Source organism: Brachycentrus maculatus, unplaced genomic scaffold, assembly GCF_059751285.1.
Source record: "Brachycentrus maculatus isolate JH-2025_06_01 unplaced genomic scaffold, ASM5975128v1 h1tg000313l, whole genome shotgun sequence".
In the NCBI taxonomy this organism is placed as follows: domain Eukaryota; kingdom Metazoa; phylum Arthropoda; class Insecta; order Trichoptera; family Brachycentridae; genus Brachycentrus; species Brachycentrus maculatus.
This window is the reverse complement of record NW_028281063.1, coordinates 533955-560811: the sequence shown is the minus strand read 5'-3', so window position 1 is coordinate 560811 and position 26857 is coordinate 533955. Positions and strand designations below refer to the sequence as shown.

The 26857-nt window shown below is 31.0% G+C and overlaps 1 pseudogene; it reads left to right on the top strand.

Annotated features, from left to right (window-relative positions):
• The first annotated feature begins 3510 nt into the window (after window positions 1-3510).
• Window positions 3511-26857, top strand: part of LOC148304534 (octopamine receptor beta-2R pseudogene) — a 168339-nt pseudogene continuing 144992 nt past the window's right edge.

Here is a 26857-nt window from a genome sequence, read left to right as displayed (position 1 = left end):
CCACGTCCATGCCAACGCGCCGTCATGCGACGACTGAGTGCAGGTAGTGAGACACTAGATCAAACGGAAGCCGAGTAGTTTAGTTGTCTCACTCTCTCAATATGGTAGTACCACATTGATTAGAATGAAAGAAATAACACGTCGCTAACAGACAAAAAAATAACGTGCTGATATATAAGTACATAGATCTCACGACACCGGCTTGTTGTGTTTTTAATAAACAATTTTTTGAAACATTTGACGATTTGAAATAAAAAAAAAATGAAGTTGGAAATTTTTCCTTAAGATTACATAAAATATGGAGTAATTAGCTTTTATAATACTAAAGTAATGGAATTAAAATTCATATACGGAACCTCTCAAAACAAGCACATCTGATAACGAGTAATTCGCATAACGAGCAAAAAATATTGTGAAAAATGTTGCTCCCTCAATAAGCGATATTTCGCATAACGAGTTACAGAGAGGGCGAGCCCATTTTTCACGACATTCACTTATGAGCCGGGACCTTAAAACCAAACAAAAAGTTTCAATTAGCGAGTAAAATTCTGGAACGAATTATGCTAGTTATAAGGGTTTCACTGTATGGGGGATTTTAATCCTTCTGTTAGATCCGCCTAGGTTATTATCTACTTTACAACACCATTGTATTTATTATACATAGCAGCATCTTAACAATGATAAGGTTGGTTTGTGAGCTTAATTTTGATAAGTATGACCCAACCAAAGCTCTACCCTTCCGGTTCCTAGATTCAGGTGAAAGCTTATCATCAGAAAATATTTACAAAGACCTATAAACATCGCCCAGAATAAGCTATGCAAATTTGAGTTTTCACTAATTTTCCTTCTTGACCTCAGGTAACAAAGGCAAGCTGTGTGGGCTACTAAAATAAAATTATAAAAATTGGGTTTACTTTGGCCTCTGATAATGCGTTATTGAAATTTTGTTATTTTTTAACATGGACGACTTATCTTTACATTTTTATTTCATTAATTGATTCGGCAGTCACTTTGTGGTAAAACCTATCTTTTTTAAATTAATGTTTTACTAAGTAAATACCACTATTTCTTAAAATCTACTGTGACACGTGTTTCGATGCATTCCGCATCATTTTTAAACACCATATACGGTGTTTGAAAATGAACTATTTTTGACACTTAATTTACACCAAATATATATTAACATCTTCTACAGTAAACAAAACATTTATTTTTATATTCTTTCAGACTCTTTTTATTCTTCATACATTTAGGCATCTCATCGTACATTTTCAAACCCTCATACATTATACAATTTTGCGACTCTATTTTTTCGAAAATGACATCTTATTATATCCTTATTTCAAGTACTAAGTTCATTAAATCAACAAATGAACATAGTACTTGAAAAAAAAATGTATATAAGTTTTTTTTTCACTGTAATATTTATTCAATATTTCCATGGACTGGTACCTGAAGCGGAGGGCTGATCACCTTTCCTTCATGTGTAAACTATCAAGATAACACTGCGTTTATATGAAGCAGTGCCCTATGCACCATTGGGGTGCGGATAAGGGTTTTATTATTTTTATTATGTTCATTAAATATTTTTGTTCAAAACTATTTAATCCTTAAATATTTGGGTAATTTATCAAAATCATAAAGTACTTCAAAATTTATAAGATACAAAATATATTTGAGCAAGTATTAGTAATCATTTTTAAAAAGTATTAATTTACAGTGTAATATAAAATACCAGTTATTTGTGGCATGTCTCACTCAGTTTTGGGTGCTTTGCCAAAAAATTAATAAATAAATAAACACATATTCCTAGGTAAAAATAAATTTATAAAAGCAACTGCTGTGCTTTATAAACATTGTGCTTCTAATTTGAAACATTACGGCTCCACACTGATAGACAGAAACAAGCAAGGGAAGTTAGAAAATAAGTTTCGTACCCCTGGCATTATGAAAGTTTCAATCAAAAAGGGCGAGAATTGAAGGCTGTATTGGTAATGAGAAAGTCCTGAAATACAGTCTGAATAGAAATTCCAGTAGAAATAACTAATTGATGTGGGTGGAATCGAACACAACTTTCTGCGAAATGTCGTACTTAAAAAAATCACTTTCAGTAGATAGATTGAACTTGAAAATCTAAATAGTTAAACAGCGTTTATAAATAGGATGGACTTTAATATCTATTAAAAATAGGTATAAGGTGTTAAAAAATAATGAGATGTACAACATTTTGAGTGTGTCCAATTAAATTAACAAATGTTGTTAATAAATTAACTGGTCAAATTATAAACTTAATTAATAAAAATAAAAATTATATTTTCTGGCGTTTCTCATGTATGTGATTATAATCCAGGATTCGGACCAAACATCCTAATAAAAGAGTTTCTGTTCAATATAAAAAAAATCATCTCACAAATAGATGTCTCAAGTGAAGTTATAGTGGTTCAAAACAAGGTTTCTAAATTGGTTCATATATATAGAACTTCCAAGAATTTGAGTAGTGTGGTTGTCAATAATGGGTAAAATTGGTGAATGTAACACGTGTGTAAAGTGATCGCTTAAACCAGCCTATGAGAGTCGTCAGCCCAGTAAATGCCCAGAGTTCCATATTTTTCTTAATCTTTAATGAGATATCAAAAAAATCTTTAATAAATAAATAAAGATCGTTTATAAATGGGATGGACTTAAAAAATCTATGATAAATAGTTTAAGAGTGTAATAAAAATGTAACTTTGTTTTAAAATCACTGCTATGGTTTTTGAAACAAAGTTACATTTATAGTGATTTTAAAACAAAGTTACATTTTAATTATAAAATGGAAAATCACAAAGTAAGTGCTTCAAATACAAATTATAGTTTAAGAGCATTTATAAATTGTTAAATAAATAGTTACACAACGTTGATAAATGGGGTGAACTTGAAAACCTAAAAAGTTGAACTGTGTTAGTACATGGGATGGTCTTGAAAATGTAAATAGTTAGACAGAGTCCATAAATGCGGTAGAATTGAAAATACAATACATATAAAATATACTTTAATAGCGTTTATAAATGAGATGGTCTCAAAATGTCTACTGCATAGTTAAAGAGCGTTTATAAATGGAGAGAAATGAAAATTTTAAAAAAATAACCGTAATAAATATATAAGGATGGACTTGAAAATCTAAATAGTATAACACATGTTTCAGAAGCTACAGATGCTAAGATCAATAAGTTAGAATATGAAAATGGGGTGAAGTTTTTTTTTTAACTCATAAAACATTTATTTTACCGGTCCAATCAGAGTTTTCAAATAAATCTGAGTTTTCTAATGAAACATTTCTTTTTATTCGCAGGTATAAACACAGCGGGCATCAGTGGAAATAATTGTCAAAATGTTAACTAGAATTAAAATTTAATCACTAAATCCATTAAAAGTAATAGATGAAGAATAAACAAGCTCGAAGAAGAGTAATTTAGATGAAAAGAAAGAAAAATGTGAACAAAGATTAAAAGAGAATTGAAATTAAGCAAAATGGACAAACAGGAGTCCAGTTTTTTGCCCATCGCCAACGGCGGCTTTGTCGCTGATTTGCTGAATGAAAGAATCTACAATCCTGACGTCTTCATAAACCAGTCAGCTCTCCAAGATTCGTGGACTTCAGAAAATGCTCCAACATCACTATCTTCAGATCACACAGCGACTGCAGACTCTCTCGACTCTTCCCAGTTTTTCTCCAACTCAGACGCGAATCTCCCTTTCAACAATAGATCCTACTTCGACCAAAACAACTCATTTTTCGTATTCGACGACCCGTACAACGTTTCAAACAGTTCTTTCGTTTCGTTCAATCCGTGGTACAACGTCTTATTCAAGACTGTCAAGAGCAGCATCATGGCTTTCATCATTCTAGCCGCATTGCTGGGCAATCTGTTGGTAATTGTGTCTGTGATGCGACATAGGAAACTGAGGGTCATAACCAACTATTTTGTGGTCTCTCTCGCTCTTGCCGATATGCTGGTCGCGATTTGGGCCATGTGTTTTAACTTCAGTGTCGAGCTTACAAACGGGAAGTGGTTGTTCGGTTACTTCATGTGTGATGTGTGGAACTCGATGGATGTGTACTTCAGCACCGCTTCCATCTTGCACCTGTGCTGTATCTCCGTGGACAGGTACTATGCGATCGTCCAACCTTTGGACTATCCGCTCATCATGACCACTGGGAGACTAGGCATCATGCTAGCAGTGGTTTGGTGCAGTCCGGCTCTCGTGTCATTCTTGCCTATCTTCATGGAGTGGTACACGACGGATGAGCATTTGGAGTTTAGGAAAAACCACCCAAACGTGTGCGGGTTCACAGTCAATAGGCCGTATGCCGTTATTTCGTCTAGTGTCAGTTTCTGGGTTCCTGGTGTCATAATGCTCTTCATGTACTACAGGATTTATATGGAGGCTGACCGTCAAGAAAGAATGCTGTACAGGTAAGGAAGATAAAATTTATTTACTCTTATTTACAGGATTTATTTGAATAATTAAGTCGTTAATCAACATTTTCTTCTTCATTCTTTTATTCTTTTTCTTTTGTATACGCCCAACGATACAATAAGTACTACATCAGAGCACTTTCGATAAAATTAAGATAGATGTGTTAATATGGTTTGGACAAATGAAACGAAAAAGTATATTTCATTGAAAATAGGAGCCGAGATGTAAGTATAAAATTAATTTAAAATTCCTAAAATTTAAAAACAAATAAAATTGATATAAGACCATAATACTGTTTTAACATATATGTATTTACATACTTATATCGGTCACTCCTTTCAACAACGTCATTTATCAAAAATCGTCAATTTTCAGTTGTGCATGTTTTCGGAATGCCCAGAAAATGTACAATATCCCAGCAATAGCTGCATATTTTTAACTTAATATTTACCTGTTACAGGGCAAAAAGTGTTGTTTTTGCATTTATAAGAAAAGTTATTTTTTTTTTAATACACAAAATGTTTTTCAAATGGAGAAAAAACATTCAGGTCTTACCTAAAAAGATCTGTTGCACAGTAAAAAGTTCAATAAGTGGCTTGATATTTATTTTTAATACATTTTATTATATTTTTAAACTTTAAAAACGATCTGATGAAAAATCATTTTTTTATATAAACATATTTGTTAATATAGAATTATGGTCTTATATCAAATTTATTTGTATATTTTATATTTATATATAAACATGCCAAAAAATAATATAAAAACATAATTATGTTTTGTGAAACTCATTTCTTTGAAAGCGGATTACCCCGTAATAACATTTTTAAATAAGACTGAAATTGTCTTTCAGATGTTGTTACCTAAAAAAAATATGACCTTTTTTTTACCGTATTGTAATTTTTACATAGTAACGAATTGTAATCGAAATATATATTTAAATTAAGAAAAACATTTCACCCTTAGAAATAAATTATCGTATTCAAATTCCCTTTTAATCTAACCTGTAGAAAAGACATAATGTTTCTCGTGAAATGTATTTTCAGCGCTGAAAGTTTTTCAGGCAAAGGTTCAATACTAACCTGTTACCACAACGGAATTATTTTCTATCTGAATCGTTTCAATAATTATTGCCTCTAATATCTTTTTGCCTCATATTATTTTATTGTATTTACGGTTATCCCTATTTCAGCAGAATTAATACATTGCTCATAAACAGTTAATATAAATTCTTCAAAGATCGATTGATATATATATATATATATATATATATATATATATATATATATATATATATATATATATATATATATATATATATATATATATATATATATATATATATATATATATATATATATATATATATATATATATATATATATATATATATATATATATATATATATATATATATATATATATATATATATATATATATATATATATATATATATATATATATATATATATATATATATATATATATATGTATATATATATATATATATATATATATATATATATATATATATATATATATATATATATATATATATATATATATTATTTTTTGACATCTCATCAAAGATGAAGAAGAATATGGAAGTCTGGGCATTTACGGGGCTTACGACCGTCATAGGCTGGTTTGAGTGATCACTTTACACACGTGTATGTATATATATATATATATATATATATATATATATATAAAAATATATATATATATATATATATATATTTATATATGTATATATAAATATATATATATATATATATATATATATATATATATATATATATATATATATATATATATATATATATATATATATATATATATATATATATATATATATATATATATATATATATATATATATATATATATATATATATATATATATATATATATATATATATATATATATATATATATATATATATATATATATATATATATATATATATATATATATATATATATATATATATATATATATATATATATATATATATATATATATATATATATATATATATATATATATATATATATATATAAACATTTATATTTTTTTTATTTATAATTTTTACTGCATTATAGCACTTGAAATAATGAAAATTTCGTATTAACAACCTCAATGTTATCTCGGAATAACTCTACTCTATTTATAAGCAAAGGATTATTCATCAAATACTAATTATCGTTCTCACAACAAAGCATTATTTGAATTAAATATAATTACTAAAATTTCCTCTCTGTTTATTTAATTATCTTCTATTAAGATAATTCGCGGAAGTATAATTTAAGGAACTTGCCCCACTGAGCTTACAATCAAGATATATTTAAGCTTTGATATATTTAAGCTTATAAATATTTAAAGGATATTCTATTATCTGTAGTTAGAGGTTTGATTTCGAGGTAATTTTACGGACGCAATAAAAACACCGAATATTGAATGTAATCATTTTTAAAATAAGTTTTTTATTGACATTTATACGAGAAGTAATTTACAAAAAAATATTGAAATTGATACAGGCCGGTAAAATGAGAACCAAAAAAGATGACTCCTGAGTGACAACCCTTTAAATATCGCTCACTCTTTTCAAGAACGTCATAAATCAAAAAACTAGAGTTTTCAGGAGAACGTTTTTAAAGTTTAAAAATATAATACAATGTATTAAAAATAAGTGTCAAGCCACTTGTTAAACTTTTTACTGTGCAACAGATCTTTTTACGTAAAACCTGAAGGTTTTTTCTACATTTGAAAAATATTTAGTATATTTAAAAAAGTAATTAAATAATACCTTTTCTTCAAAATGCAAGAAACTACACTTTCTGCCCTGTAGCGGGTAAATATTAACTTAAAAATATGCCGCTTTTCTGGTATATAGTACATTTTCTGAACATTCCGAAAATATGGACAACTGAAAATTAACGATTTTTGATTTATGACGTTCTTGAAAGGAGTGAGCGATATGTTGCGATATGTTCAAAAAGTTTTTTTAAAAAACGGTGTTATAAAATGATGCAAAATGCATAGAAACATGTGCCACAATCGATTTTAAGGAAAAGTGGTATTTACCAAGTAAAACTTAAATTGAAAATGCATAGACTGCCGAATAAATTAATAATTATAATATTTGACATTATTTATTTTTGAAGCACTAACTTTGTGATTTTCCATTTTATAATTAAAATGTAACTTTGTTTTAAAATCACTGTAAAATTATAGCGATTTAAAAACAAATATACATTTTAATTTTATGTATAATAAATCAGTTGTGTTTTTTTTTGACATTTCAACATAGATGGACAAGAATGTGGAAGTCTGTTCTTTTACAGGGCTTACGACCGTCAAAAGCTTGGTTAAGTGATCACGTTACACACGTGTCACATTCACCAATTCTACCCATGATTGATAACCACACTCTTTTTTTTTTTAACATTTAAATATATATTGATCAAACTCATAATACAGTATGCGCGAGTGCGCAATATTCATCTATGCTGGGATAAGGAAAGCTTTTATTTATTAGAGACCTTTTGCATTCGTATGTGAACTTCAAATCCTGGATTATATTCATATACTTGAGGAACGCTTAAAAACATGATTAAAAAAAATATTTTTGCTTATAATTTAACCAGTTAATAATTTTTAAATTATTTTTGACATTGCATCAAAGACAAAGAAGAATATGTAAGTCCGGGCATTTACGGGGTTGATGACCGTCATAGGCAGATTTTAAGTGATCACTTTATACACGCGTTCACCAATTCTACCCATTATTGACAACCACACTATTCAAATTCTTGGAAGTTCTATATATATTAACCGATTTCAAAACGTTGTTCAAGAACAAATCATTAAAACATCATTAGAGACATCTATTGTTGAGATGAAGTTGGATTGGACACACTCAAATGTTGTAAATATATATAAATTGTTAAAATCGAACACTCATTTTTTGTGTGTTTTAATCATTAAAATTTAATTAAGTAGTCTCTAAAAATCAGTGTTTGATTGTATCATTTAATATATAAATAAAAATTGAGTTCTACTTATCTAACGCTTAATCTAAAAACAAATAATTCATTTTCAACATTTTGAAAATTCAAAACTTAGTTGTGCTTGTTTAAATGAGTTTAGGTTAAAACCGAATTAGTTCCAAAATATGTGAAGAAATTTCAATATTTCAATTATTTCTACTACATAATTTAGTATGTAATAAGGCTTTATGGCAGAGGATCAAATTCATATTCGATAATAAAAATTCCAGACATTCTCCAGGGTAGGTGATGCGATACGGCACAGCCTCCCGTGGTTAGGGGATGAGAGCGACTCTATTAATCCTGTAAACTTACCCCCGCTGAAAGTTAACACCTTGTTCAGCGCAAAACGGATCGTGTGTTCATATGTAGTGCTGGGGTGTGTCACACATACAAATCGCTGTTTTCAAAATATATTGTTTATGAAAAGCAATTTATATGAAATTCATATCAAAACATATCATGTTTATATTGACATATGTATCGCTCATTCGGTGCAACAATGACATAAATACATTTTTTTAAAATAAAAACAAGTTAATTGTGTCAAAGTGTGCCGAAAGACTACACATTTATATCGGGAGAAACGTCGACTGAATTGATTGTGTGGTGAAATGCTGTGAGATAACACGCGAGGCATTTTACTCATTGTGGAATTGAGTAAAATAGCGCCATTTCTGTTGCTTCAGCGTCTGAATGGCATCTCCTGTAATATTTCTAAAAGTGTGATTACGTCATTGTTGCACCAAATAAGTGATATAATCGACATGCTTAGATGGTCAGCTGGAGTGTCCCCTAAAATGTATAATAAAAAGTTTACGCATTCATGGAAGCCTGGGTGTAATTAACAATAGTAAGGTAGAGGAAAGGCACTAAGATACAGGAAAATTGAGATGGTATGGGCACATAAGGATGTAGAGATCCTGAACTTATTGTAAACCAGCTGATTGTCATGGATCTTCCTCGAAAGACATCCAGATGACCTAAAAAATAATGGATGCTGTAGAAACATTCAAAAGATGAACGTGATTCAAAGGGATGACCTACGTGACGTTGTACATGATAGAACAGTGATTCCCAAAGTGGTCTATATCGACCCCCAGGGGTCTATGACAACTTGCAAGGGGTCTATGTTTTAATTTGAATTTAAAATACAAATGTATAAAACCTAACATGTGTGGTTCAAAGTGAGTAACACTACATATACCGGCTGTCAAAAATACATTTGAAGTTAATGAATTTGATAAAAATCAATATCAGGTAAGGCAAGGGGTCTACGAGATAAAAGAGTTTGGGAACCTCTGTGATAGAAGGACCTACAACCTGAGGACGAAGAGAGCTTAATCTAATAGTCTACAGGGACGATAAGTTGGGATGGATTAAGGAAAAAGAGAGGACGATTGACAGTTTTAGGAATATCAAATCTAAAACTGAAAAACTCCATTTCGTTTTAATTTATTGACTTGGCGTATTTCATTATCATTATCTTACCTTAGAACCCTAACTGTCCATCTCCTCCTCCCCTGACCCCTCCTCTCTTTCTTAAACTTGCTACCGAATTCTACCTATTTATCATTAGAATCCTAGAATACTTTTTTGTCTAATTGTTAATTAATTGTTTTTTAGTTTTTTGATAAAATCTATTACATCAGACAATAATATGTATTAACTTTTAAAAACGTCTGAGACATTACTATCTGTCATTAGAATCCTAACTGTCGATCAAACCTCCTCCCTCTACCTCCTTCCCTAAATTCCTTCTTCCTTTGCCCTCCTTATTATCGTCTTTTGTTAATTTATGTTTCTTTTTAAATGTCAATTTGTAATTTATGTTTTTTTTTAATTGTTCAAGTACTATCTGCCCACTGATTGCAAACGGCTATATATGGTATCAAACGTTTTGATCAATATCACTAGTCCGTCTTTGGTCGGTTGGAAGATATTGTTTTTTAACAATAAGCCCGCCAATGTACTTTTTATTTTCTGTACATGAAGTTTAAATAAATAAATAAATAAATAAATAAATATATTTATGTAAAAGTCCATATTTAAACTTAGTAGTTCTGAAACATTGGTGTTACGATGAGTCATTATAAACGAATGAAGCTAATTTTTATATATATTTTTTTTAATAAAAATATTGAGAGAGAAAAATAAACCGAATTATCATTTATTTTATAATAATGTATTGAAATTATCATCTCTTTTCCTTAATAACTTAATATTGTAATTCGGCAGTCACTTTGTGGTAATATTTATCCATTATAAATAGTAGTTTTACTTGGTAAATACCATAATTTCTAGAAATCTATTGTGACACGTGTTTCGATGCACACCGCATATGAAGCTAAGTCTAAATTTTGAGTTGTGTCATTGGACATTGAATGTTGAAGAGGGGGTAGGAGCAATTTCTTATTTTTATTTATGCATTTTTATTTTAAATATTAGATTTCTAATTTTTGCATCATATGGTATTTGAAAATGAAACAGAATGCCTAGACACGCGAATCACAATACATTTAAAAAAACAAGCTTAATAAAAAGCTTCTTTATATCTCACCAATAGATGTCTCTAGTGAAGTTCTAGTGATTCAAGAACAAGGTTTCTAAATTGGTTCATATATATAGAACTTCCAAGAATTTGAGTAGTGTGGTTGTCAATAATGGGGAGTATATTATTAGATATAAACCAATATTTTTAGCTTTTCCACTTTATTTTTATTTGACCAGCGACCAGGTTTCATCGTTACCGACATCATCAGACTGGTTGACATGTCGGTAACGATGAAACCCGGTCGCTGGTCAAATAAAAATAAAGTGAAAAAGCTTAAAATATTGGTTTTAATCTAATAATATATTAAAAATGCAATTCCATCACGAAGTGTCAGTGGATAATATAAATCTATTAATAATGGGGAGAATTGGTGAATGTTACACGTGTGTAAAGTGATCACTTAAACCAGCTTATGACGGTCGTCAGCCCCGTAAATGCCCAGACTTCCATATTCTTCTTCATCTTTGATGAGATGTCAAAAAATAATATGAAAATAACTCCCGTAATTGAAGATAATCCAGATTTTGTGAACAAGTATTAAGACACACTCAAAATGTTATCAAAAAATAAGAATTAAAACTTTAAAAATATTATTAAGTAGGATTTATTATTAATTTTTTAATATAATTAAATTTAAAAACGATTTATGTTAACGACTTATAATATCACCCCCTTGGAGTTCACGGGCAATATTTTAAAATTAGCTTGTAAAAAAGATTTTTCAGCACGACTGAAATTTCCTTCAGAACATCAGATGATGTTTGTGGGTGGTTTGGTGGCCCAACTGTTATTAGAGCGGTTTAGCCGTACATTATGTAGAAAGGCAAGGGTAGGTACTGTTCAAACCCACACTTCTAAGAAGATGTAAGCCTACCAACCCACCTTCCCTTAAATATTTATTAACCTTTTACTTGCTGATTTCAAAATAAAATTAAATAAATAAATATTACAAATTTTGTCTCATAACTGATGTCTGATAACCGATAGTAACTCTATAGACTTATGCTAACGGAGTATTTAATTTTTCATATTTTGTATTTTTGATTCACAAAGTGTACACTTAACTATTTATATTTTCTGACGTTTTTTCAAATATGTGAATATAATCCAGTATTCGGATCTCAAATACAAAGGAAAGAGTTTTTGCTTAATAAAAAGCTTCTCTGACCCTACCATAGATGTCTGTAGTGAAATTCTAGTGAATTCAAACATCATGTTTCGAGTTTGGTCAATATTTCTAGAAGTTCCAACAATTTGAGCAGTGTGTTTGTCAATAATGCGTAGAATTGGTAATTGTTACACGTGTGTAAAGTTACCACTTAAACCATTGTAGGCGTGTAGCTACACTACCAAGTTGGCACCACTGAAAAATACGAATTCGCCACGGAGATTCCCGAACGAATTCAACAAAAGCGACCAAGAGAAGAGGCCGAGATTCGCCTGCATCGTTTGGTTCTAAAGGACGTGTAACTAGCTTCACATTTTGATTCAAAGTTTCATTAATTAATTAGATTAAATATTAATAGTTAATAAAAATAGTAATTGAAGTGTAAGAACTTATATAAATAAACGATCTGTAAGTAAGAATTCTTTGAATATCCTTTTCTGGCTTCCCATTTTAAAACACACACACACGAGGTGATTAAATTGGTGACCCCGGACGTTCCCGGTTAACCAAACCATCATAGGCTGGTCGTAAGCCCCGTAAATGCCTAGACTTCTACATTCTTCTTCATCTATGTTGAGATGTTAAAAAAAGTATTTTAAAAAATAACTCCTGTTTGGAGATAATACAGATTTTTGAACAAGTATTTGGACAAACTCAAAATGTTGGGAGTAAATATTCTTCTTCATCTATGTTAAGATGTAAATAAGTGGACAAACCGAGATTGGTGAACAAATTAATACCTATTACATGTAAATCTTTAAAAATATGTAAAAGGAAAGAAAAAAAAGACCATTATACCACTATAAAAAATAAAACAGATTTATATTATCCACTTCTTTGTGATGGAATTGCATCTTTAATATATTATTAGATTAAAACCAATATTTTTAGCATGGTTATCAACTCCTGCCTTGTTTTATATATAACATAACAATTTGTATAGCCTCCCACCAGTCTGATGATGTCGGTAACGACGAAACCCGGTCGCTGGTCAAATAAAAATAAAGTGGAAAAGCTAAAAATATTGGTTTTAATCTAATAATATATTAAAAATAAAACAATAAAACTTGAGTATAAGTCCCTCTCCAAGCACAAGAGAACAGTCTCTTTTTTGGAGAGGCACAGCAAAACTAAAATTATAACTTTGCCATATGTATAAAAGCATAGAAATTGTATTAAAAATGTAACTTTATAAAAAATAAATACTTATATACACATATATTATATATATTTTGACACATTTAAAATATTGTGTAAAATGTTTATTTTTATCATTACGTTATTCCACATAGTTTATGTGAAATCAATTAATAAGACCGTTGTAAAAGTTACAGCCAGTATATGTTTTAACAGATAAATTAAATAAATTTCAGGGTTAACAGATATTTCATCCCTCCCAAAGGGTTAACGCTGGAGTAAATTAAGGTGATATTAGGATCGTCTGAAACTCGCAGCGGGGTACGTTAAGTTACTTGCTCTTTTGGGGTGAGGAAATTTCACCACCCTTCATATAATGGATGATCGTATCAAAGAGCGCCTAATTCTAAATTATCATTTTGAGTTCATTTAACTTATAAGAAGTGACGAATTTAATATCGTTATCCGAGGTGGTCAGTGTCTAAAATAATGTATAAAATAGTAGTCTTCTTCTTCCTGGCTCCATCCTAATTTATCGTCTTTGTGGACTGTTGCGATCAGCTCTCCTTCTCTTCAGGTTGTAGGTCTTTCTATTTTGTACAACGTTATCCTCGGTGTGGAGGAACAAACACATGAGAATAGAAAGTAAAATGAAAATATACAAAACATGTGTTCGACCAATAGCCACTTATGGAATTGAGGCAAAAGCAGATACTTCTAGAATAAAATCTCGACTTCAAACCTCCGAGATGAAGACTCTCCGATCCATAACCGGAAACACATTGGGAGACCGAGTAAGAAATACCGACATCCGGAGCATGTGTAAGACGGAGAATATCGTGAGGTGGGGGCAATACTGGAATGATCATGTAAACAGAATGTAAGATGATTTCCACGTATCGCCCTTCAAGGAATCCCTGAAGGACGCAGACCCCCAGGCTGAGCTCCTAAAAGACAGCTGGGAGTCAACATCCCAAGACCTACAAGCGGAGGCAGAAACAGATCCTTAGGATGTAGAAAAAGAAGAAGAAAAAGAATAAGTCATCAAGGCTTTGCCTAGGAATCATGTTATCGTTCTGTAGCATCCGTGAATTTATTGGTCTTTCTTCCTTTCAAAGAAGACCCATGGTCACATTTATTGATTGGACACTCAGGAGTTATATCTTCTTCTTCCTGGCTATAACCCAACTTATCATCTTTGTAGACTTTTGGGGTTATATCTCCTCGTTTTCAGGTTGTAGGTCCTTTTATCATGGATAACGTTACCTTGGCTATGCCTTTGAATCATGTTATATATCCGCAGCATCCATGAATATTTTGATCTTTCTCCAATTGTCTTTCGAGGAAGATCGATGGCCACATTAATTGATAGGGCAGACACTGTGTAGTTATATCTTCTTTTTCCTTGCTCCGTTCCAATCGTCTTTGCAGACTGTTGGAATCAGCCCTCCTCATCCTCAGGTTGTAGGTCCTATCATGGACAACGTCACCTAGGCCATGCCTTGGAATCATTTTATCTTTTTGCAGCGACCATTAATTTTTTGGTCTTTCTCTAGATGTTTTTCGAGGAAGATCCATAGTAAAATTAATTGATTGGGCAGATACTTGAGTTATATTTTTTTTCCTGGCTCTATACCAATTTGTCATCTTCGAAGACTATTGGGGTCAGCTCTCCTTATCCTCAGGTTTTAGGTCCTTCTACCATGAACAATGTCATTTACGCCATGCCTTTGAATCATGTTATCTTTCTTTAGCATCCATGTTTTTTTTGGTCTTCTTCTAGATGTCTTTCGAGGAAGATCCACGACGGTTTGCTTAGTATACTAAATGTTCAAGTTCTCTAAGCCCTATGTGCCCACACCATCTCAATTACTTTTCCTCTACCTTACTTTTGATGTCAGTTATATCCAGGCTTCCTCGAATGCGTGAACTATTTATTTTGTCTTTAAGGACACTCCAGCTGACCAATTAAGCATTCACATTTCAGCAGTTTCTAGTTACCTAGAGTAGGTGTTATACATCGTCCAGCATTCGTAGGCATAGTGGTATATTTAAAAATAGTAGTTTGGATACGAAATTGGTCAAAAAACAATAATTTAGGTTTTTTAAATAAAAAATAAACCTTATCCAACAAAATAATTGGTTCCAAAATTACAGCTCCGTAGTGTAGAAACGATTTAAAAAAAATAAACTTTAAAAGGGTGATATATGTTTGAATGTCAAAAATGGTAATTTTTTGAGATTTCAAAATTATTTTCAAATAACAAGATGCTACACCAAACAATTCCAACTTAACTTAAAATATTTGGAAACCAAATATTTCAATAACCTCAAATAATGAAAAAACCGAGATTTCCATAAACTTCTTCATCTTTGTTAAGATGTCAATATATTAAAGAACTCGTAAATGGACAAACCTGTATTTGTAAACAAAGATTCGGAGACACTCAAAATATTGCCAATATATTATAATATGTTTCGAAAACAAACAATTACATTTTTTCAATCTCACTAAAATTTAAGAACTTGCTACTCTTTTTATAAATCGTAAATTTTACGCAAAGAGATCGTGTTAAAAAAAGGTTCCGGTAGTCGGCTTGAAGAGATTTCTCCGGAACTATAATTTCCGGTCGCCTTTGAAAGAAATAACGATTTGCGGAAATATAAAATGGAAAAAAAAACACTTGAAAATAATTCTCAAAATATTAAAGAAACATCTTTGAGTAAAGTTATACATATTTAGAAGTAAAAGTTACATATTGCAGTGGTTATCGCGTTTTACTGCCACGCTGGATATCCCTGGTTCAATAAATCATATTGATGATTTGAACATTTTCAAGAAAAATTGCAAATAAAAACCGATTAGCGAATATATTATTTCGAGAAATAAAAATATTTTGTGTTTTGATCCACTCACATTTTTACTAACCAACTAGTTTCGGGAACAAAATGTTGCCCTCTTCAGGGTTTAATTTATGACTGTCATAAATTAAACCCTGAAGAGGGCAACAGGTTGTTGCCGAAAGTAGTTGGTTAATAAAAATGTGAGTGGATCAAAACACAAAGTATTTATATTTCTCGAAATAATATTTCAATATGATCCACATAGTTAATGCTTTCAATATTCAAAACACCTATTAGCGAAAGCTAAGCTGGCAGTAAACATATCATGTAATACAACGGAGTCCTGGTTTCAACTATAATGTATGGAAGTGATTCTCGGAATTCCCAAAAGAAGGCTGAAAGTAGACTGAATGCAGTCGAAATGTGATCTCTCAGTGCGGCAAAACCGTGTATGGTGGATGTTCGAACGGTGATATAAGGAAAGGATGCAAGGCTCAGATAAGCATTATCGATGAAATTAAAGGTGTATTGAGGTGGTTTGAGCGTGTGAATCGAATGAGTGATGAAAGAATAGAAAAATAAATATATAAGGGAAATAAAGTTAGATATAAGAGAAGAGCAAGACCGAAGAAAACTAAACATGAATTTAATTTTCAAGTATTTCAATTACTTAAAAGTGACATCTCATCAAAGATGAAGAAGAATATGGAAGTCAGGGCATTTGCGTGGCTTACGACCATCATAGGCTGGTTTAAGTGATCACTTGGCACACGTGTAACATTCACCAATTTCTACCCATGATTGAAAACCACACTACTCAAATTCTTGGAATTTCTAGATATATTATTTAAAATTCGATACACAGTACTTGAATTGACTAAAATTTCACTAGAGACTATCTCTATGATGGGATGAAAGAAGCTTTTTATTGAGCAAAATCTCTTTCGTTTGTACATTTGTGAGGTCCCAATCCTGGATTATAATCATATTCATGAGAAAATATCCTTTTTATTTTAGTATTTTTTCTTATAATTTGATCAGTTTATTTATTTACAAAATTCATGTTCAGATGTCAAAATATTAATAGTCATAATAATTATATTAAATTTAAATTTAATAGCTAGCGTTAAATGAAAAAACACTCGTTTAACACAAAGGGTTTCAGCGCCATAATTTTATTAAATGTTGGCATTATTTTTCGATCATCTGTATTAAGTATACCTTTATTCAACTGGCATACCATATTCATATTGTATAAACAATACTCGGGAATATCCGATTCAGTACTTTGTAATAATTCTGATGACGTAACGATTCTTTCACATTTTCCCGGGATAATATCCCGGGATTAATTAAGCCACATAAGAGTTTCTCGGGATAAACATTGGCCATCACGTACATCCCTGGAGCTTAATTAAATAAAGCCCTTAATAAGAAAAAGGAATCATTATTTGCCTTACTTTTCCGATGTGTGAATAACACCTCATTATACCTCCGTTCCACAGATTCTCAAACTTATCTGACTTACCCTGTTTTCAACTTCAATATTTTTTTTCATATTCTTCTTCAAATATAAAAAAAACAGTAAAAAAACATCTCCTAATTGGAGATAATCCAGATTTGTAAACAAGTATTAAGACACACTCAAAATGTAGTGAGTAAATATTCTTCTTCATCTATGTTAAGATGTGAATCAGTGGACAAACCGAGATTGGTGAACAAATTAATGCCCATTACATGAAAATCTTTAAAAAAATATTTAAAAAAGAAAAGAAAAAGACCATTATACCATTGAACAAATAAAATATACCATTTTTTTAAATCTCTGAATGTTTTTAAAAAGTTATTATAACATAAATGCGGAATTGTTTAATTGGCTTTATTTTTATGAATGTAACTATTTTTGTTAATGTAATGTAATGTTTACTATTGTAAATGTAACTTTTGTTTATTATATCCTTTTTTTATATTTAAAGCTGTACAATTCCGGAACAAATAAAATAATTACAGTGACACCTCTATCTATCGTTTTTAATGGGACCTATTTAAATAAACTATGAATGCGGGAAAACAATGAATGCGGGATTAAGAAGTAAATACGCAAATAGATACGATCGAGTGAAGATACCGTCCTCCCCATCTGCATAACCATCGGTGGCTAAAATTCTAAGAAGAATACATGTTTCAGATGCAAATGTATTTATTTAAAAAATAATACAAACCTGAATAGAATTTTAAAAAATAATTTGTTTTTTAATTGTTTTATTTTCGTAAGTCAATAGCATATTTTCGGTTTTGCAAATGGTGTTTTTTCAGCATCGATTATTGAATGTGCGTTGCAGAAAGTTTTCTTTCAAAGAGTGTGCACGCTTCTGGAAATGCAGGTACAGGCAGCGGCTCCTTTTCATCAATATCGACCTCTCCTGCCATCGGTTACACAAGCTTTCGATAGTTTCTATCCCATACCTTGCCGTTAAATGTAAGAAAATTGGAAATAATGTAAAAAAAATAGAAAAAATGTATCAAATATGCAGCTTAATTCGAACGATAAATGCGGTAAATGGTGATAGAGAAACGATCGATGCGGTTTAGTTTAGTATGAAATTAACTCGGGATAGAAGAAATAAACGAAACATCCGGGAAAACGATTATTCGAGGAATGATAGATAGAGGTTGCACTGTAAATAAAATAAAACAAAAATTAAGTCTTATCTATTTTTCATTTTTTTGTATTTTTCCCTTCTGTCGCGTGTACGGCCCTGTATGGTTAATTTTTTTAACGGAATGCGATTTTTTCTGATTCCAGTTTATCATTAAGGGTGTTTTACTGGAATGTAATACATGATAGATAACAGAATACATTCGTACTGATGCGGGGCGCGTATCAGTCAGCGTGCGAGGGCGCAGGGAAATGGTGTGTGGCTTCGCGGCTTTTTACCCCGTTTATTTATATTTCCCTGGCATTTTCGGATACAGGGTGTCACGTTGAACGGATGGAGCTCGTGATATATCAGGGCTTATTTATGCTCCTTGGCGTCTCGGCTTACATATTCAACTACTCAGTTTACGCGAAACACAATGTATTTTTAAAATTTTATTTTCATAATCGATAAAATCCTTGACAAAATGATGTGACGTCATCTTTAAATATCTATTAATTTATTGATTGATTTTGATATAAAAATGGCTTTCGGTTTTTATTTTTTATTTTTCTAATACTTACTCTTTCAAATTCGTTTTACTTATATTTTTTTACAACATTTTGAGTGCGCCCAAATACTTGTTCACAAATCTGGATTAAATCCAATTATAGGAGTAATTTTTTGTATATTTTTTTTTTATATGCCAACACTGATGAAGAAAAATATGGAAGTCTGGGGATTTACGGAGCTTACGACCGGTTTTTAAAGGTTTTATGACGAAACATGATTAATTAAAAAAAAAATAATAATAATTGTAAAACGAACTCCCTCTCTAAACACAAGTATCTACTTTATTAGAGAGGTATAAATGTTATATTTGAAATGTATTGTATATTTACCAACTATTTTGTTTTATTTAAATATGTTTTGTAAAAAAAATTCAATAAAAAAATTAAATTAAATAAAATGCTACACAAGTTTTTTTCATTTACTCAATTAGAGTATTAAACTGTTATTGTTTCTCATCTTTATTTATTTATAATAATAAAAATAAATCTTCCTGTAGAGCATACAGGATTATGGAATTTATTATTTTCCCACCTGTTCAGTATTTTTAGACAGGAACGGGAAAAGGGGAGGGTTGTGTTTATTATATTGGCTGATAACGATCGTTTCTGAACCTCAAAATATAATACAGACGTACATGCGAGCTGTTTATATATATATATATATATATATATATATATATATATATATATATATATATATATATATATATATATATATATATATATATATATATATATATATATATATATATATATATATATATATATATATATATATATATATATATATATATATATATATATATATATATATATATATATATATATATATATGTATATATATATATATATTTATATATAATTTTAAAAAAATTAAACCCTTGTTATAAACCACTTAATAAGTTTTTCGTGAATGTTTTTCGCAGATACTTTGTGGCACATTTTATAAACTTTATAAAATAAAATAACTTTGTTAAAATCACTTTTTATTGGTTTACTTTTTCCAACCGGTTTCAATAAGAACTTTGTCATCATCAGGGTTTATGTAATAAATCTAAAACATTGAAATACTCATAGTTAGGTTAGGTTAGGTTAGGTTAGTTAGGTTAGGTTGTTAGTTAGTTGTTAGTTGATTATCCTTCCCTTACAATACCAAAAACTTCCACGCACTCTGTACACCAATATTAAAATATTAAGTATTTCAATGTTTTAGAATTTAGTACATAAACCCTGATGATGACAAGGCTCTTGTCGAAATCGTTTGGGCAAAGTGTACCAATAAAAAGTGGTTAAAACTAAGTTGTTTTATTTGATAAAGTTTATAAAATGTGCCACAAATGTGCATCTGCGAAAAACTTAAGTTTAAAATGCTTTTAATATAAAAAAAATATTGTGATTTTTAATTTTAATTTATGAGGATGTAAGTCAGACAGGTGCTGTCCGTATTTCTCTTTCAGTTCTTTACATTTTTGAGATTCGATCACTCGTATAATCCGTATTACTTCATTCATTGGACTCTTTCAGCCGTTTCATATGTAATGCTGAAAAAACTGACTATTTCAGTTCCATTGTCACCGAGTTTTCAGGTCGTATGAAACAGGATGTATGTACATATATTTCAGTGCGAATTCTGTGAAATATATATCCGGTAAAGCATGACTAAAGCTGACCGTTATGAAAACTTTTGCAGTGCGTCCAACTTTTGACTAACGAATGTGAGCTTTTTTCTGAATTAATCTAGCCAAATCTAACAGGGGAATTAAAATCCCCCATACGTGCTTTTTAATTCCATAACTTTAGTATTAAAAGAGATATTAAATCCATATTTTTTGGATTACTAAAAATAATATTAAGGTTTTTTTAGTTTTATAATTTTAAGTCGTTAAATATTTCAAAGTAACGTTTTAGATAAAAATCACAATCAGTCGGTGACGCGAGATCTACGCACTTGTTAATTTTTTGTCTGCTAGTGACATGTTATTTGTTTTACTCTTTCAAATGTGTCACTACCATAACGAGAGAGCGAGACAACTAAATTATCGGCTTTTGCTTGATCTAGTGACCCGCTACCCCCACTCAGTCGTCACATGACGGCGCGTTGGCACCGAAGTGGTGTCCCTATGACTCAGTTGGCGGCGAGTTGGTGTTTGCTGCGAGCTGCGTACTACAATTTCCATACAAATATGAATTGGGACGTTTTTGTACTCCCTTCGGATTGCGTGTTATTTTCGGATGGTCGAAAAGGAAAGGTTAGTGAAAATAAAAACATCCTCTATTAATAAAATATTTTAACACCAAAGTCTAATTTACAATAGTTTCATTAATTGATTCGCCAGTCACTTTGTGGTAATATTTATCCATATTTAATTTAAACTTTACATGGTTAACACTAACTAACTAACTAACTAACCATCTCTCCGCTTCCCTGCAGGGATAGGCAGAGAAAATCGAATGCCACACCACTCTTTGCAAACTTGGCACGTATGTATGCGGGTATGTATGAGGAGATGAATGAGAAAGAATTTTTGCAAAGACGTAGTGGTGTGGCGTTCTATTCTCTCTACCTACCCCTGCGGGGAAGCATCGTGATTGTTAGTTGTTAGTTATAAAAGTTTAACTTCTTCTGTAAAGTAATCTACGCCCATTTTTTTTTACATGACGCTCACTCCATTCAACAACATCATATATCAAAAATCGACAATTTTCAGTTGTGCATGTTTTCGGAATGTCCAGAAAATGTACAATATCCCAGCAAAAGCGGCATATTTTAAACTTAATATTTACCCGCTACAGGGCATAAAGTGTTGTTTTAGCATTTTGAAGAAAAGGTACTGCTTAATTATTTTTTCAAACATACTAAATATTTTTCAAATGGAGAAAAAACATTAAGGTATTTTTACCTAAAAAGATCTGTTTCATAGTAAAAAGTTCAAAAAGTGGCTTGATATTTATTTTTAATACATTTTATTATATTTTTTATCTTTAAAAACGATCTCCTACAAAATCTAATTTTTTGACGTTGTTGACATCGAGTGGGCGATGTGTGTATCGTATTTTTGACTGCACCCTACGTATGCGTAAATCGTAAATCCCCTTATATGCCGGCACGGTCGTGACGTGACATCCGGTATGTATATGAGTATTATATATGTTAAGTCCCGGGAAAGTGATTTCACTGCGAGCTTTCGGCCGTGCGTTAAGGGAGGAAAAGCGCTAGGGGTGGAAAATCTTATTACGTACCTGTTGCTAGACTTTCTCACGCATAACTCAAACGAAACTACGTGACAATTCCGTGTTCCGTGTATGATAAGTCAGTATTCATACGAGACACCCTCCTTCTATACGAACTTAGTACAATATTAAATCATTTTTGACATCTTCAGATAGATGAAGAAGAAAATTCAAGTCAAGGTAGACTTGTAGCCTATTATATAGTTTTTTTTTATATCTCATCAAAGATGAAGAAGAATATGGAAGTCTGGGCATTTGCGGGGCTGACGACCCTCATAGGCTGGTTTAAGTGATCACTTTAACGCGTGTAACATTCACCAATTCTACCCATTATTGACAACCACATTACTCAAATTCTTGGAAGTTCTATATATATGATCCAATTTTGAAACATTGTTCCTGAATCACTAGAATTCACTAGAGACATCTATTGGTGTGATGAAAAGAAGCTTTTTATTGAGCAGAAACTCTTTTATTAGTTTGTGAGGTCCGAATCCTGGATTATAATCACACACATGAGAAACGCCAGAAAAGAAGCTAGCTTCTTTTCATCTCACTAGATGTCTCTAGTGAAGTTCTAGTGATTCAAGAAGAATGTTTCAAATTTGGTTCATATATTTATATCTTCCAAGAATTTGAGTAATGTGGTTGTCAATAATGGGTAGAATTGGTGAATGTTACATGTGTGTAAAGTGATCACTTAAACCAGCCTATGACGGTCGTCAGCCCCGTAAATGCCCAGACTTCCATATTCTTCTTCATCTCTGATGAGATGTCAAAAAATAATATGAAAATAACTCCTGCAATTGGAGATAATCCAGATTTTGTGAACAAGTATTTGGACACAATCAAAATGTTGTAAAATACAAATTGTTTTATAAGTTCAGTCTACGTATCAATTGATTATGTCAAGTATGGTTTTTAAAAATCAATTAATCGATACAGATTTCAGAACGCATGCGTCGACATCCCGGAACCTTTGCACACATGAGTGAAAATCGAAAGTGTAGTGCAATATTATATTATAGGGATGTTAGGACGGTCTTTCCGTTCACTTACTGCGTCTATTAACCCTTTAGACGTCCAGTCGGCTGACAAATCGTCAACGCAGGGGCATCTATTGGACACATTGGGATAGGGTTCAACTAAACTTAAGTGTTTTTTATCTCGCCAATAGAAAAAATAATATGAAAAATAACTCCTATAATTAGATATAATCCAGATTTGTGAACAACTATTTAGAATCACTGAAAATGTAATAATTAAATTAACTGATAAAATTATAAGATAAAATAAAAAATTAAAAAAATCATATGTATTTTCTGGCGTTTCTCGTGTATGTGATTATAATCCAGGATTCAGACCTCCGATAGTAATAAAAGAGTTTCTGGTCAATAAAAAAGCTTCTTTTATCTCACCAATAGATGTCTTTAGGGAAGTTCTAGTGATTCAAGAACAACGTTTCAGGTAAGGGAATGGTAATTAACTTTGAGTATTTCAGTGTTTTAGAATGTAGTTCATAAACACTGATGATGACAAGGTTCTTGTCGAAACCGGTTGGATAAAGCGCACCAATAAAAAGTGGTTAAAACAAAGTTGTTTTATTTTATTAAGTTAGTTAAATGTGCCACAAAGTATCTTCGAAAATCATTCGAGAAACAACTTTATGTATTTAAGAAAAACATCCTTAATTTTTTCTGTAAAAATCTAGACTTTCATTATTTTTTATTTCTACAAACACATTCTTTTGATAGTAAGTCTCTTTTGAGACGTCTTTTATTTAGTTATCTAATATGTAGGGTCAAGAGTACGTATTTTGTATTTTTTCCGCCCTTTTATTAAAATTACAAATTCCTTATGATACATAAGGACTGTTTGGTATTTGTATTATATAATTTTATGTCGTCAAAACATGTCGATATCCTGAAAACCTTTGTTGGTTTCCTTGTAGGGTTTGCAGAATTGAAACATGCCTTTCTAAATTTTATGACCATGCTGTATGTTAAAATATTGGTTCACCTTATTGGGACTTTCAGAGAAAATCAGATTTAAACATTACTGTTTTGAAAATCAGCTTTCTTGGAAAATATGAACATCCTTTGTCGATACGATTGAATATCTAATACCAAGAATTGTGTTGGGAATAAACATGAAAAGGATTCTGTAAAATATGAAATATTACACAGTTTTATATGTACAACATACTTTTAAAGAATGTAAAGAGAAAAATCGCTCACTCATTTCAAGAACGTCATACATAAAAAAACTTGATTTTTCAGGAGAACGTTTTTAAAGTTTCAAAATATAACATAAAATATTACAAATAAATATCAAGCCACTTATTGAACTTTTTAGCCTGCAGCAGGTCTTTTTAGGTAAAACCTGAAGGTTTTTTCTCCATTTGAAAAATATTTAATATATTTAAAAAATATATTAAACAATACCTTTTCTTCAAAATGCAAAAACAACTTTTTCTGCCCTGTAGCGGGTAAATATAAAGTTAAAAATGTGCCTCTTTTGCTGGGATATAGTACATTTTATGGGCATTCCGAAAACATGTACAACTGAAAATACAACTGAAAAATGCTGTCAACTCCAGGATTAAATTCTGGGTCTTCAGTGTCCTGGCTGCTTTAAAGTATTTGAAATACTCGATCGACTTTTGCCATAATCACTATTTTATCTTATTCCGTTCTTTTTTGATCTTTGAATGAATTTTTTCTATGATTTTTTTTTACATTTCAACATTAGAAAAAGAAAAATATTTAAAGCTGGTTTAAGTGATCACTTTATACACGTGTAACATTCACAATTTCTACCCATGATTGACAACCACACTACACAAATTCTTGGAAGTTCCATATATATATCATCAAATTTCGAAACATTTTCCTAAGTATTGGGACAAAAATGGTGTAGATTCTTTTTTCTACGCTAACAGAAAAAATTGTCCAAAAGTTCTCCATTAGAACAGCATAGTCTAGTCGCTACACACTGGTTAGGGCTTGCGAATAGAATTTTTCCCTTGAATAAACACATTTACGTTACGTCACTCCCCTAGACTGGATTAAGGGTGAAAATAAATAAAGTAACACAAGAAAAGTTGAATAAATCATAGGAGAGTTTGCCTCAAAATGAGTCTCGTAGCAAAGAAACCCGTTATAAAAAATGAGATGGGTATTTACAGGGCTCACGACCTGTCGTAGGCTGGCTGTAGTGATTACTTCATACACGTGTATATAGGCAGAAAAGCAGTGCCTATCCTAACTCACTGCGTCAATACTATGCAGTGCCCTATGCACCATTGGGTGCGGATAAGGATTAAAAGAAGAAGAATAAGAAATCCAAGTTGACAAAAAAAAAACAGATTTGGGCACCCTCAAAATTTTGTGCATTAATTTCATATTGGATAGATGGCACATTTTATGCTGGAAAAATACCATTTCGAAAGCTGTATAAACTGGTCTAATGAATATCGTCTGAGGATTATGGACCTTCTTCGAAAAATCATTATCTTTATTAATCAAAGAATGGTCTCTGTGAATTGGGAGGAAATAATTAATAAGATAATAAATTAGATCTAATTTCCCATGTTCCAGAAGATCACGGGCTATAATTAAAAGATCTAACCTATAGTTCAAAGGCTAAGAATGGCTAATTAGAGAGATTTCATAGAGTAAAGCGAGCATAGATGGCCCATGTTTGGTGGCAATCATTTAAAATCTGAAACTAAGTAGCTTTTTGGTTAAAAATACGAAAAATAAAACAACATTTGAGTATTACATTGTAACGACTAGTTTTTTGTCCGCCTCCGCAGTGTAATGGTTAACACGCTCGGTTACCGTTCTGTTGGTCCCGGGTTCGAATCCCAGGGGGGGTCAAATAAATAAAAGTGATTTTTTCACTCTAGTATTTATTCAATACTACCCTGGACTGGTACTTCACCTTTCCTTCGTGTGTTAACGATGAAGATAACACTGCGTTTATATAATGCAGTGCCGCGGCGTACACGTGTGTGCCGCGGCACACTGGTGTACCGTGGTGATTAGTTTTGTGTAAATTTTGTAGGCTCAGTTAAGTAGGCTTACATTTCGCATTAAACGTAAAAAGTTAAATATATTACCATAATATGGTAAATGCACCCATGAAATTAATTATTTGAATTTCTACTTGATCAGATCCGCGTCCCGAACTTCG